The sequence below is a fragment of the Aotus nancymaae genome, unplaced genomic scaffold (genome assembly GCF_030222135.1).
Source record: "Aotus nancymaae isolate 86718 unplaced genomic scaffold, 86718_ANA_hifiasm-v0.15.2.pri h1tg000011l, whole genome shotgun sequence".
Lineage (NCBI taxonomy): Eukaryota > Metazoa > Chordata > Mammalia > Primates > Aotidae > Aotus > Aotus nancymaae.
The window spans coordinates 52,447,741-52,462,089 of NW_026988422.1; the positions used below are offsets into that span (position 1 = coordinate 52,447,741).

Below are 14,349 nucleotides of genomic sequence, written 5' to 3' on the forward strand. Positions count from 1 at the left end.
GAATTTGAGTTTGTTGGTTATTCAGAACATCAAATATAGCATTCCATTGTCTTCTGGCTTGCATAGCTTAGATAAGAAGTCTGCAGTATATCCTGTCTCTATAATACTATAAAATCTATCATTTTCCAGACTACTTTTACAATTTTATCACTAATTTTAGTAATTTTATTATGATATACCTTGGTATGATGGTATGATTTTCTTTGTTTATTCTGATTGGGGTTTATTGTGATTCCTGGATCTGCAGTATTTATAGTTTTTATCAAATTTGGTAAATTTTCTGCTTTGATTTTGTCAAAAATTTGTTCTCCCATTTTTCTCTTTTTAAATTACACATATGTTAGACCACTTGATATTGCCCAAGGGTTAATGGGACTTTGTTCATTTCTTTCTGTTTATTTTTTTAAGGCTTCTTCCTCTTGGTGCTTCATTTTGGATAGTTCCTGTTACTGTTTTCAGTTTTACTTTTGTCCTCATAGCATCCAATTTGGTTTGAATTTCACCCACCGACCTCTCATTTCAGATATTGTCTTTTTCACCACTAGAGGTGCATTCCTTCCTCATTTTATGTGTGTTTTTCTTAAAATCCTGGAGTATATTTTGCATACTTAAACAGTTTTAATGTGCCTGTCTTTTTATTTCTGTCTGTTCAACTCTGTCATTTTCAGGCATGTTTCTATTAATTGACTCTTTTCTTGATATTATTCATATTCTTCTGCTACCTGGTGAGTCTAGTAATTTTTGCTTAGATGTTGGATATTTTAAAGGTTACACTGTTGAATGTCTGTATATTTTTAAATCTTCCTTTAAAGAGTATTGAGTTTTTATCTGGCAGGTAGTTACTTATGAATAAGATTATTCCTTTAGAGGCTTGTTTTCAGCTTTGTTAGAATGAGCCTAAAGTTTCTTTTATTCTAGAGATAGTTCAGTCCTACTATTTGCATATGATCCTTATTGGATCTCTACTGAATGCCTCAGGTGATCAAGCTGGTTGATATTTGTATATCTCAGAATCCCATGTGAACTCTCTGAATTTTTCAGCTTATAGCTCTGGGTCATTCTTTGCCCAGACTTACAAAGCTTCACTCTGGGTATGAACATCTTAGTATTAATCACTCAATAGGGCACTTGTGCAGATTTCTGGAGCTTTTTTTTTTAACATAGTCCCCTTTTTTCTGGAACTCCGTCCCACAACTTTAATCTACAGTCTCCTTGAGCTTCATTTCTGTATTTTAACTCAGCAAGACTACTATATTCTACTTGGGACATTTTTTCCCCTGCTGTAAAGTCCAGAATGTGCCTCCAATCAGAAACTGTGGTGATCACTTACCACATGTATTTTCTTTATCTCATGGTTCATAGTTCTGCACTGTGTGCTGTACGGTCTCTGAAGCCATCAGTACATTTATTTTGTTGTTTTCTAGTTGTATACAGGGGGAGGGTAAATCTGGATCCTGTTGCTTTGTCATGGCCAGAAGCAAAAATCTTAAGAACAGGTTTTGATAAAGAAATGGAATGATAGCAGGCAGGTCCAGAAACTAGACACTGATAACCTGGCTGGGGGTTCCAGGATATAAGGAAGCAGCAGATAAACTCTAGCATATGCAAGCCAGGCAGGAACGGGTATGGCAATGGAGAAGGAAGCAAACAGTTTTGAACGTTACTACAAACAAATCTCATCTGTGTTCCCGGGAGGTTGGCTGTCTTACATTTGCTCTCCAGATTCAATGGCCACCCTTTGTGCTGTCGACCTGTCTAGACTCATCAGTGGGTGCCTTTGACCTCTAGTTTCTAGTTGTGCCCAGGGAAAGAGAGATACAAACAGGAAACTACATGACAGAAGAGATGTTTATTCCCCTAGTTCCTCTTTTGTCAAATCACTGTGGATTAGTTTTGTCCCTCTGCCGAAAGTTGCACTGTCACCGTCTTATGAGGAAGCCCCCTCCTTATAGGTACTCTCTGGATTCTCCTAACTATTCCTTCCTCTTGATTCTTTGGATTTAGGGATGGTAATGCCTCCTCAATGTTATTAAGCTTAAAGTATTGCACCTTCCTTTGTTAGTTCCCCTAAACCCTGCTCATAGCTTGATAAACAGTCCCTTCATTAAATTCTCCTTTTTTCCACCAGAATTCTGACTGATACTACAGGGTTGTTGATGCTGCCTCTAAATGTAAAACATCTAGTGCCCAGTAATTGTAAGGCATTAGGCAGATCACTTTACTAACCGTAGCCTCAGTTTGCCCTTAGCCTAGCCCTGACTACTTGAGAAACTCAAATTCAGCAGGCTGTACCGTAGCAGCAGACCTGGGGAAAGAAGTGCCCCCTCCACTTTCCCTACCTGTTTTTTCTTTTGTCTTAGAATTCCTAGCTTAGCTGCTCTGCTTCATAGGCTAACCCAAATCTCTTCCTCTAGGTCTTAGCAACAGATATAGCCTGGTCAGGGCTAAGAGAACAGGAGACCAGATAAAAACCACTCACATGGAAACAACTGTCATTTGGGGATCATGCTCAAGGTCAAGTTCACCAAGCAACTCAGCTTTTAGCCCTAGCCAGTAGGGACTCTTTTCCCTTCTGAAACATGCTCCCTGGAGAAGATTTATTTTTGTTTTTTAACTAGAAAGATAGATCAATAAAATGAGTTAATTAAAATGTTAAAAGATAGAGATTTTAAATAAAGAAGGAAAAGTCATGAGTTTTAAAAAGGTTAGTCCTGAGGTCAAGGAAGCAAGTTAGACAGTCAGGTACTGCAGTTCCCTCCAATCCCTCACCCTCAGGCTGAAGCACATTTACAAATGGAAGCCAAAGGTCTGGTGGAAGGAATCCATGAGCAGGAGGAGTCAGAGTTAGTGACAGTCTACTCTGAAAGACATTAGGCCACAGTGAACATATAACCTCTCAGGCAAGCATCCCCAGATGCCTGTCCTAAGAAAGGGAAAATGAAATGGTCTCCCACCCTTCTGTGAAAACCCATTAAACCTACTTGTCTTCCTGTGGAGGTTATTTTCTGCGTGGGGCACCTTTTTTGTCTACTCCTTGATCAAAGGGACACTTAAGACCCTTTTTGAGCCTTCTAATGTGGTAAGCCTATTCAGTCTCCAAGGTTGATGTTTTTCCTAGACTTTCATTTGATCCTGGCCCCAAATATAATGTACCTTTTTTCTACCCCTGTTGGGACTCAGTACCAAAGCTTCCAGGGCCACTACTCTAAGGTCAGCCCCTCTCTTTCCTTTTCCCTCCAGGAGTCCTTCTAAGATCTGGGGTAAGATTGATGCTTCTCGGAATCAGACTTCCTCACCTTACCTCTTGCATTGGCTTAAAAATGATATTGCATCGTTCTTTTAGAGAAAAACTCCATATTGTCTTATTATTTATTAGCATTAAAGGCAATCCAGGCTTACCCAAGAACTAGGCAAGTTGTTGGACTGGATCTACCCAGGAGTCCAGAGATTCCCAAGTGAGTCAGCAGATCCCTGAGGTAGTAGAGGCCTAAGAATAGCAACCTTACCTACAGCCTCTATGTGACCCTTCTGACCCATCCCCGCCATGAGTAGCTGTTGTAATCTGACTCACAGTGGCCCTCTAGACAGCTCTGGTTTCTGATAAGAACCTTCCATGAAAGAAGAGCCTTGCTCACTTCTGTACTAGCTGCTCACACCTGTACTAGCTGCTCACACTATTGGTTCAAGGCTTAGAGAGTATAGTCCTTTGACCCCTAACCCTTGACCCTGGCCCCAGTGAACTATTCCTACTGGTCCTTCCCTGGGGAAAGGCCTGTACTTAACATTTTTTACTGAAGGGAGAGCAGAGACAATCTACCCAATGATTTGTTATTGTTAATTAATACCCCAAATCCTTAAGTAGGAGTGACTGAAAGGCTTAAGGTTCCTTAACTCTTCCTATTCTCAAGTGAATCTAAAGTTTATTTTCCCAGTGTTCTCTAATCATGTTTCAGGCCCTCACCTGTCTGTCCACAGCCCGAATACAATTGGTCTGGGACGGGATTTGGAGAAAGCAGACACAATGCCTTGCAGTTGATGAGTGGCAGCTCAGGAGTTTCTGTAAAGGAGAAACTATGGATGGAATGTTGGGCAATGCAGGAGCTAGGGGGCCTTCATCAGGCTGTTTTGTATAGTAAACACTCTATTTTTCACTTAGATCGCATGTTTATTTATTTAGAATGACTTTAGGGGAAGCCAGTGAAGACTAGAGGGGAGGGGGGCAAGGCCCTTCCAAACCACTCCTTGACAATCCCTGCCTAAGATAGTTTAACCGCCTCATTGCATTTCCTCACTTTTTACTTATTTTTCCTTCCTGTGTCACTCATTCAATCCCTGGAAAATCCCATCCCATGCTCATTGTTTCATTCATTCATCCACCCACCCACCTGTCCATGATGGCAGCTCCTTCTCAATGGAAAGCAAAAGCCCCTTGCCAGAGAGAACCCATATATTTTTCATCCAGGCCTGAGGGGTAATCCTCTTTTTCTTCACATCCCAAGTGATGCCCAAGGGTGCTGATGGTGTCACTGCACTTCTCCATAGCCAACTTTCTTCTCTTGCCATTCAGCCACCATGGATATTTTGTAACCATTCAAAACTAAAGAGGGCAGCTGAGCCCAGTTCCAGAAGAGCTGATAGCTCCTGGCTCCTGGCTCCTCCATGACCCTAGCCACCCGCTGTTTGCCTGGGGCAGAGCTAAACTGGCCTTCTCCTTAATGGGCCACCAGGGCATCAAGTCTTCAGGCTGGGGCCCTGGGCTGTTTACAGCCCATCCTACAAGAGGAAAAATAAGCTCTCAAAGTAGAAGTTGCCTTTCCTCCTGTTGCTACTGGAAACATAACAACAGAGCCAAGATGTAGTGGCTTAGCAAGAATAAAACAATGCTGTCAGCAATCAGAACCCAGCTGACCTCCCCAGTGTGACGCAGGTTCTGTGCACCGTGACAGTGAGTATAATCAAACCCAGAGCTTTGGGGTGCAGGAGGCAGGCCAAGCAGCCCCCACACCACTCCCCTTTCCCATGTCACTCATGCCTCTGGCAGACCCGGGGGTTGAGATGGCAGATAGATCAGCACAGGCCCACAGAAGGTTACTCTTCATGTCTTTACTTCTTTCCTAAAAGAGGGGTCAGCCTGGAACCTGGGTACCTGGAATAGATGGGAGAGCATGCCTCTAACCTGACCTGCATCCCTGAGCTCCAGTTACCCATTTACCATCCAGGCCTCCAGAGTCCCATCTGTCCTAGAGTCACTGCCTTAAGGCACTGCCTTTAGTCACTGTCCCATCTGTCCTAGAGTCACTGCCTTTAGAAGAGACCTTGTCTGGTCCTGGCCCTCTCAGGAGCAGAATCCTCACTTGGGATTAGACCCTCCACAGGGGCCAGATGGCCTAAGCCCAGGGGCATCACAGGGGAAGAGCCATTCTGACTTCCAGGACACTCGATGGGGAACAACTGATTCAGTCAACCCATATCATCCTGGGCCAGGATTGGTGCTGATTCATTTTGATTCCTGCAGACATGGTCTCTCTCCTCCTGAGATTGAGTCTAGTGGGGAAGACAAAAATGGATCAAGTAATTAAAGCGGGAGGCTGTTTACCAAAAAGGAGTGTTCACAGGAGGTCCCAAGTCTGGGAAGAGGGTGGTCATGGAAGGCCTTTCTGAGAAGATGGCATTTAAATGAAAGGCAAAAGTGCATTTCTCTTACTCACCTCCTCACCCCCAGGGCCTAACACTGGGCTGGCACATAGTAGACAGTAGTTTGATGAATGAATGAATGAATAGGAAATGAACAAATATCTCTGCATTTCCTGATAGCCCTTGGTTACTTACAGGATTATTTTGGGTCTATTAATGTATCCATTTACCAAAAAAAAAAAAAAAAAAACAAAAAAAAAAACTAGATGTCATGATTCCTCCCGAGGTCTATTCATGTTAGGGACATGCTATGTGCTGTTCATTCAATTTTAGAGGTGTTTATGCTGGGTTACAGCTGGGGAAGATGATACCCCTGAGATTCCACAGGGAGTCTTCTAGACTTGCCCCCTCCTGACACCCCCAGACCACACCATGGAGAACTCTGTAAATTAATTCATCAAAGTGAGGAAGGCAAGCCCCTTGACAGGTGATTGGATTTAGATCTGAAAGCGGAGACGGGTTACTACTTCCTGTGCCCAGATGTCCTAACCACAGACCAAATCTCCATGGGAGGCAAGGGGAGAATAGCGCCATGGGCCTACCTTCTCTTTCTCAGAAGAGGGTGAAGGGTTCTTGGAAATTCCCTTTAAGCATTCAAATGAGCAAATACAGGGCTGTTTGCTGTCAGGTTTCTGGGCAGGATTAGGGGCAGACTGACCAGCTGTTCCCTCCCCCAGGATTGCCTTAATTTCTAAGCCCTACTTCTCAGTCCCAGGGAAAGTGGGCCCAGCTGTAAAATGCCCTGAAACTCTCCCAGACCTCAAAACATGCCCACAGTATAGTGTCACTCTTGGGGAATCTGTCCGTAATATACAGCAACAAACATCTTCTTTCCCTTCCCTCTCCAACACCCACCTTTCCCACAAGAGATATGAGACCTAGTAACATTGAGTATAGGCAAGGCCACCACATACAGTTATGCAGGCTGTTCACTGCAAAAGGCCAACCTGCACAGAGGGCAGATGGGGGCTGAAATTCAGCATGCACTCGGCCTGCCAAGCTGTGCCCTGGCATGGCTGTATCCACAAAGAGGAAGGGGTGCCTTTTTCTAATTCAGACATAGGTGCCATATGGGCTAGTAGTGACCCTGGGTGGAGAGCCCAAAGAATTACATCTGAGGAGGAAAATCAGCCAATCATTCCCTTGCTACCATCTAAACATTCCAGCCAGGTGTTCCTCAAGTGATCAGATGTGCTAATGAGGCAGACTTCTTAGAAGGTAATGGAATATGATGGATAAACCAGAAGGACCAGTAGGGCTTTGTGCTTTGTTTTCTATGTCTTGAATTCAGATGACAGTGAAAATGATATATCTGACTATTGAGATATACTAAGGAAAGATCAAATGTCTTCTTTCTGTTAAACTACTTTTAAGGAGTGTAAAGATTTGCAGTGAGTATAAACCCTCTGGGTTGGAAACACCAGGAGTCTGGAATGTAGTCCAAAGACTGGGCTCTAGATTTGCCTACCTTTAGCTTTTTGGTCAGGAAGGGGGTCCCTGAAGGATGAGGGGAAGTGGGCATTTTCGCAAGAGAATGACCTTCCCTGTGGAGGTCCAGGCATCTCACCAGAGAACACATCTCATACTCAGGATGATTAGCTCTTGGTGTTGTCTGAATGGTGGCTTGTTGGATGTGTTGCTTGGAAAAGAATCTGATTTCAGCACGTTTGATGGGTGTAGAACAAAGGACCGTGGTCCCCTTTGTTGATCACTTTACATTGCAGGGATATTTAGCAAAGGCAACTCATACTTATGGGCAAAGGCAGCCGCCCCCTCTCAGAAATGCATCCCCAGCATGATATCCTGTGTTATCTGCCCATATGCCCAGTCTAAAGGGGGCTATGGTTCTGGGGAAGCTAAGAGGGAAGATGGGAAGGGAGCAAGGCCTGCCAATCACAGCTCTCCTAGCACTTCTGGATGGAACCAAAATGCTTCCTGAGACTCTGGGATCCCCCTAACTGCAGTTCCCTACCCTCATAATTCCAAGTCCTCTATGGCTCTTGTATCTACCAGGCAATTACCTGGGAGCCACCTCTGGTCTTGCAGGAGGGAAGTCCAAGCTTCTCCTGAGTTTCAGGAAGAGCAGCGTAGAATCTCAGTGCTACTGAAACTCAGCGCATGCATGGGTAGTTCCTGGTGGTGGGACACAGGCAAGCACCCTGACCAGGAAAGTCAGACCAATGTCATATGACTCCTGTGTGATCTTCTCAGGAAACAGGGCCCTGGGCAATTTCATTCCTAAGTGAGACTTCCTCTTCTTCCCTCATCATCCCTTTTGTTTTTTCTAAGCAAAAGTTACTTGGACTTTGCAGATAATTTCACATCCAGAGCCCTCCCATGCCTTGAGGGAAGTACATAGTGGCTCCGGAGCACCTGCAGGTGCTACATGTGAAGCTAAGGGGTCACTTTGCCAGGATGATTGTATGAAATCCTCAGACCACCTTGAGATGAAACACTGTTACTGTTATTATTTTTACTGATGAGACACTAAAGGAGTTTAAGTAGCTTGCCTGAGGTGACACAGCCAATAAGTGATGCAGTCGGGACCTGGACTAGATCATGTGGCTCTAGTGCCCACATTCATCACCACCTCATAGCACAGGAGTTCCAGGTCTTTCACAAAGCCGAAAGACTGGGATACAATGAGGAGGGAAGACCACAGCTCCCCCATACCCATGGTCAGCTAAGCTCTGCCTATGTCATGAGATGTGTATCGGAGCTACAACTCCTCTAGGTATTTTACCTGAGACAGGGACTTTGTCTACCTTGCTCTTTCCTGCCTACCCTGTGCCTCAAGCCAGACCTGATTTACAAAAGAATGTTTATTGGCAGAATGAAGGACCGCCTCCCGAGCCACCTTTGTCCTGCCTTTCTCCTCTCTCTCTCTCTCCCAAGCTCTGAATACGCACTGGGCTCGCCAGACTTTTTATTTTTATGAGACAGGGCCTTACTCCATTGCCTAGGCTATAGTGCAGTGGTGCAAACATGGCTCACTGCAGCCTCGACCTCCCAGACTCAAGCCATCCTCCCTCCTTGGCCTCCCAAGTAGCCCACAGAAGGCGGGATTCCTGCACAGGCACCAGGTTCTACTCAAGCTAACCTATGTTCCCACTTCTGACCCTAGCATGGCTTAAATATCCATATCCCTAGATGGGCAGCTACAATAGGTTCTCAGCTTCTCCTGGGTTCTCCCATCCACACAGTTTTAGCTCTTCTTTAGGTTTCCAGGGCTGCCCCCAAAGAGGCAAATCTAAGCAGGAGGTTAGCAACTGCATACTTGGCCATGGTCTCCTTCCCCTGAGCAGCCACAGTGTGGGTGAGGTTCAGACTCCCCCATGGTGTGGCTGGCTCCCGGGTGGGCCCAAATAGCATGTTCATCAGCTATCAAATGTCAAAGATCAGAAGCCATGCCACATAAGCACCTCAAGATGCTGTTCCAGCAGCCATCCTCTGTATTTATCCACTGGAACAGCTTGACGAATCTGTCAGTGCTAAGGAGGGTGGGAATCAAACCAAATAGGTCCCTACTTTCAAGGTGTCCACCATCGACCTGAGGAGACCAATGTACATGGCACAGTTAGTGAGCAGTGCAAGGTTTATGTGGTGCCATGTGCCAGACACAGCTCAGAAAGCGGGAATAGTGTTGGGGGAATGCAGGGATAAAAATTCCTGAGAAATAAAGCCTTTCAAAGTGGCTATCAGGAGGTCCTCTCCTATCTTCCCCAAACTACCTAGCATGTCATTCCTCTTTAATTACTGATTGGTACGTGACAGATACCCTAAAACTTAGTGTCTCAGAACAGTGCATTATTATCTCTCACATCTCTGTTGACTGGGCTCAGCTAACTGGTTCTCACTCAGGATATCTTGTAGTTGGAATGGCTAGGACTGAAGTCATCTGAAGGTTCTACTGAGCTGGACGTCCAAGGTCAGCATCACTCACATGGCTGGCAGTGATGCTGAATGTTGGCTGAGAGCTCAACTAGGGCTCTTGAATGCAGCAACTATTTCTGGCCTCTCTCTGTGGCTTGAACTTCTCACAGGATAGTGGCCGATTTCTAGAGCAAGTGTTCCAGTATTGAAGGTTCTAAGAGATCCAGGCATATATTGCAAGGCTTCTTACAACCAAGCCTTAGAAGTTCCAGAATGTCGCTCCTACCATATTCTGTTGGTCAGGTGGACCAGATTTAAGGAGTGAGAAGCAGCCCATGAATCTGAGGAAGGAAAGAACTAAAGTCTGCCATCTTGGAGACAGTCTAGTATAGCTTCTTTTAAATAAAGATAACATACCTTTGTTGAACCAAGACAGAAAATGAACTCTCACCTGGGAAAGGAAAGATAATTTGTCCTTGTATCTAGAAGGTACTTCTTCGAGTCCCACCCCAGCCTGTTTTCTTACCTCATACCCCAAGGTACATTCTTTGACTATGTCCTAGGCCTAGAGTTCTGGAGCCAGAATGTGGAAGAGAGTGGAAAAAAACCACTTACATCATCCTAACTAACCAGCCCACATTTAAGAATGAGTTTGCTATGTGACTGTTGCCACGAAATTGTTTATCTGCCCTTGCTGCAGCGTGGCCTTTAAGGGACATGATCTGGTGCCAATGATCTCCCAGCAGCATTTGCCATGGAGACCTGGAGGTCAAGGTTGGTAAGGGAGCTTCTTGCCAAGATGATGTCACATAAAAATCCCTTTGCTTTCTTGTGACCACCAGGTAATTGATCTATGAAGGAAAAAGAAAGCCATAAATTCCTCAGATGTGTGTCCACAGTTGGAGCAGGGTGGGCTACTACAGAGACCTAGCCTATAAGTCACGAGACCCTGTTTGAGTCCTTGCACACCCCCTGACTTGTTTGATAGGGGAGGTCCATCTAACCTCACTGCACATGCTCCAGGAGCTGCGTTTGGAAGGAAGAAATCATCTCGTTGGGACTGCCTTTCTCACCCATCTGAATAATTCAACCACAATAACTCACTTCTGAGCCGGCCACTGGCTTCCCCCAACCTCTGTCTGCCAGTGCCCATTACCTATGGGGTGCAAACACTGTCAATATAAAGCAGAATGGGGGTACTTTGCATATGCCACCTCCCACCAACTCACTCCTAGTCTATCCTACTTGAGAAAACTTTCAGTCTCCTTCCCCAACAACATGTATTTAATAGCTACTCTTTTCCCCTTTCTTCTGCATAAAATTTCATTAATTATACATTTCTTGGTTCATGACACAATCTCATCTTTGTACCATGCATACTTGTATTTAGCTATTTAGTTATTTATTTAAAAAAATAAATAAACACCGTCCAGTCAGCCCACAACCTAAAACAAAAGCCGGGCCCTTGACAACGACCAACAAGTCTTCCAAATTCCAAGTGACAGTGAACAGAAAAATGAAAGAGCCAGTCTTCCAGCAAAAACAACCCGGAAGAAGCCTGTGCCTATCAAAAGGTTCCACTTCTAGCATCCGAAAATGGCCTATTTTCCAAATATCTTGATTTTTACATGACCCAAGTGTCCTATTATTTCCAGTCATTTAAAATCTGGCTTCTCAAGTGGTGTATCATTTCATCTTGATCTGTGCATCCTATAGAAACATGGAAGATGACTATTTCTTTTTTCAGTTAAACATGCAGCCGCCTGCGGACTACAGCCAGCTTCTGCTTCCGGTTGCTGGGGGCGCAGGGCGGGAAGGGGCTAACGCAGCGCCCCGCTTACCTGGGGTAGAAGCTGGCCCGGAACCCAAGCTCGCTGGTCACTGCGCGCATGCGCATTCGCCTGGCCCAGCACTGCGCGCGGAGGAGGGAGGAGGGAGGGAGGAGGGAGGTGGGAGGGGGGCCCGGCTCCCAGCTCCCGGGCCGCTTCGCTGCACAAAGCCCTGCTTTGTTCTCTCGGCTCTGTTTTAAATATCTGACGAATATTCCCCCCATCCCTGGGCCAAATCCCCGGCCTGACTGCAGGCGCGGCACAAGGGCGCATTGTGGGGCCAAACGAGGGGCGAAGGGGGCTGGGGGCGGCCGGCGCGATGGGGACGCTCCGGTTGCACCAAGTTGACTCAGCCGTTTGGGTCACCTGGGCTGAGTCGCGGGCAGGATGCAGGAGATGGGGGTGGGGAGGTGTCTCTTGTCGTGTTCTTCCAGTGCCAGAAGTAAAAATTGGAAAATGGGAACCCCAGCAGTGAACCGGACCGTTTCCAAGCCGGGCCTGTAAGGAGGAACTGAGGTTGGAGCTGAGGTTTCAGCTCAGCCCCCAACCCTCCCCCGGCCGCACGGCCTCGGGGCATGAACCCACGAAGCCAGACGCTTCGTTGCTTATCAGACCATCGCTGTACATATTTAGAAAGTGCGTATCACTCAGACACTTTGAAAAGCGTGGCATTCCAGCGCAAACCAACCCGAACGGGCTGGAAGGGGGGAGTACTTTCTTCCCGCAGGTTCGGGGCTAGAGAGAGGCTGGGGGAAGGGCATCAGCCCTGGCTTCCTTCAGCCACAGCTTCTAGCCCCACACGATGCCCGACTTCATTTTAGCAATGGCCCCTCTGGAAAATCACACCCTTCTTGGTTTGGTCCCTCCCTCCCTCCCGAGGGGAGGCAGGGGGTGGTTGGGACAGGGTTCAAACAAAAGTAAGCTTTCAGCTGGTAGGGGAGCTGCCCCGCCTCTTCCCTGCCCTTGTCTTGCTGGTATTCATTGGGACTACCAGGTAGCTTTCCTTCCCAGCTCAGGTGTTTACCTGCTGCTGCAGAGGAGGAGTTTTTGCATTGTCTCCAGGGAGGTTTGCAAAATAAGAATCCCCAAACCCACCTCTCTTTCCCATTTTCTTCTTTAAAGGTAGAGAAAACACTGCCTTTCAGACTCGGTCTTGGGAGCTAAACACAAAATTTGGGCCTTAGCAGCTCTGAAAAGTGTGTTTGGTCTCATGTTTAATCTTAAAAAGGAGGTGTTCATACCCCAGCTTGTAAACAAAGCTTTCATACCCTCAGCATTTTGAAGGGCAATTGCCGCCCTTCCATCCAGGGCAGATGAAGGAAGAACCAGCTTGGGAGGGTTGGATTCAGGAGCAACTAACTTTATCCTTTTGTGATGCCTGTTTGAGGCCTGACTGGGAGCCCAAAAGTCCTCCTGTGGTAGTTGTTTGTTATAAATCCCAAGGTTGGACTCACATTTCCCAACTGCAAAAAGCATACGTACCTCCTAAGATCTTTATTTTTAATCATAGTTTATGGTTTTCACATTTCACATACTGTCATATTTCACCAATACTCTAATAACTTGAGTATTAAAGCTAATCCATCATAGACCAACAGTCTTATTTTGCAAATGAAGGAATTGTCCAGAGCCGTTCAGAAAGACAGCGCGGAGGCGAGCCTGGAGGCCAAGTCTCCTGCCCCCATGACCGGGTTCAGTCCCTTCTAACATGCTAGTCATGAACTAAAAGACCAGGTTTCCACCTACCACTTCTTGCAAAATTCTTACCACTTCAGGGAGGATTCTGACTCCAGAGTAAGAAGCTTTGAGGAAAGGTTTTTGGTATTCAGGTAACTTTGAGGAGAGGGACTCTCTTCTCAGTATAGCCCCTAGAAAGGCTGAGCTTGGCCGGGACCACACTCACTGCAAGCTTAGAGACATAAGTCACGTTCCACTGCCTGGGTTGCTAAGTGGCAGAGAAATCCCGGGTGTTTGTTTCCAGGCACTCTTGAGCCTCCTGAGGAATTTCTTCAAGCAACACTAAGTGTCCTTTCACCACTCTGTTGGCCAGTAAGCCCCCTATCTCTGCAGATGATAGCAGCTTGTTCTTTCTCCCCCACTGTTCCCCCCTGCAACAGGCCAGCCTGGAGCCACGTCTGGGAAGGTGTGACCTAGAACTTGACCTCCCTTCCTGATGAGTGTGCAGAATCTCCCCAGCTATAAAATAGCATGGCAGTCTCTACCCCACCCCCGACGCACCTCCAGACTTGGAGATGTTGGAAGCTTTACTCGAGCACATTTGGGATGCAACACAAGCTGCTTGGAGAGAAGCCTTCACCAGCAGCCTCAACCTATAGCAGTGCCTGGCCATCTGGGCAGTAGGTGCCAGGATTTATAACCCCCTGAGCTTCAGATGGTGTGATCGTTCTAGACAACATTCAGCCTATAACTTTTACTGGCACATCCTTTTTTTCATACATTCTACATTGACCCATACCAACACCACCACCACTACCCCAACCCCTTGAACCAGCCCCTGGTTTCAAGAACTCCCAGGCTGGCAGATGAAGGAACATTTCAAAGCCATCACATGGTAGTGCTGCCTGCTGGCCAACAGCTCCATTTCAGCAGCGTCACCTTTGGACTGTTCAGCAGTGTTTGTGCAAGTATTTGAATATTTTCTTGTATTTTAGCCCTATTGTATAAGAATAAGTGGAAATGGAAAAATGAAGTGCTGATGCTGGTGATAAGAAGGGCAGGTCTCACAGATTTCATATAATTGAGACCAAGATGGGAATCATTAGGCACGCTGAAAATGGGGTTATTCAGCCTCAATCAAATGCTCACTGGAGTTAAGCCAGTCAACTGTGTGTCCAGTTGTGAAGAAAAAGAATACAATTAGGGAACATATATGAAATTCTGGATGTATATGGTCAAAGATTGTGTCTAAAAGGTGGGTGTAGTTGGGATTTAC

The 14,349-nt window shown here is 46.1% G+C and overlaps 1 long non-coding RNA gene across 1 annotated transcript; it reads right to left on the reverse strand.

Moving 5' to 3' along the window:
* Positions 1-10,233: 10,233 nt before the first annotated feature.
* LOC105707207 (uncharacterized) lies at positions 10,234-11,458 on the reverse strand. The gene is made up of 2 exons (XR_001105010.2): positions 11,409-11,458; positions 10,234-10,418 (listed from the first exon to the last, which is right to left on the reverse strand). It is a non-coding gene; the product is annotated as an uncharacterized LOC105707207 (long non-coding RNA).
* Between the last annotated feature and the right edge of the window lie 2,891 nt (positions 11,459-14,349).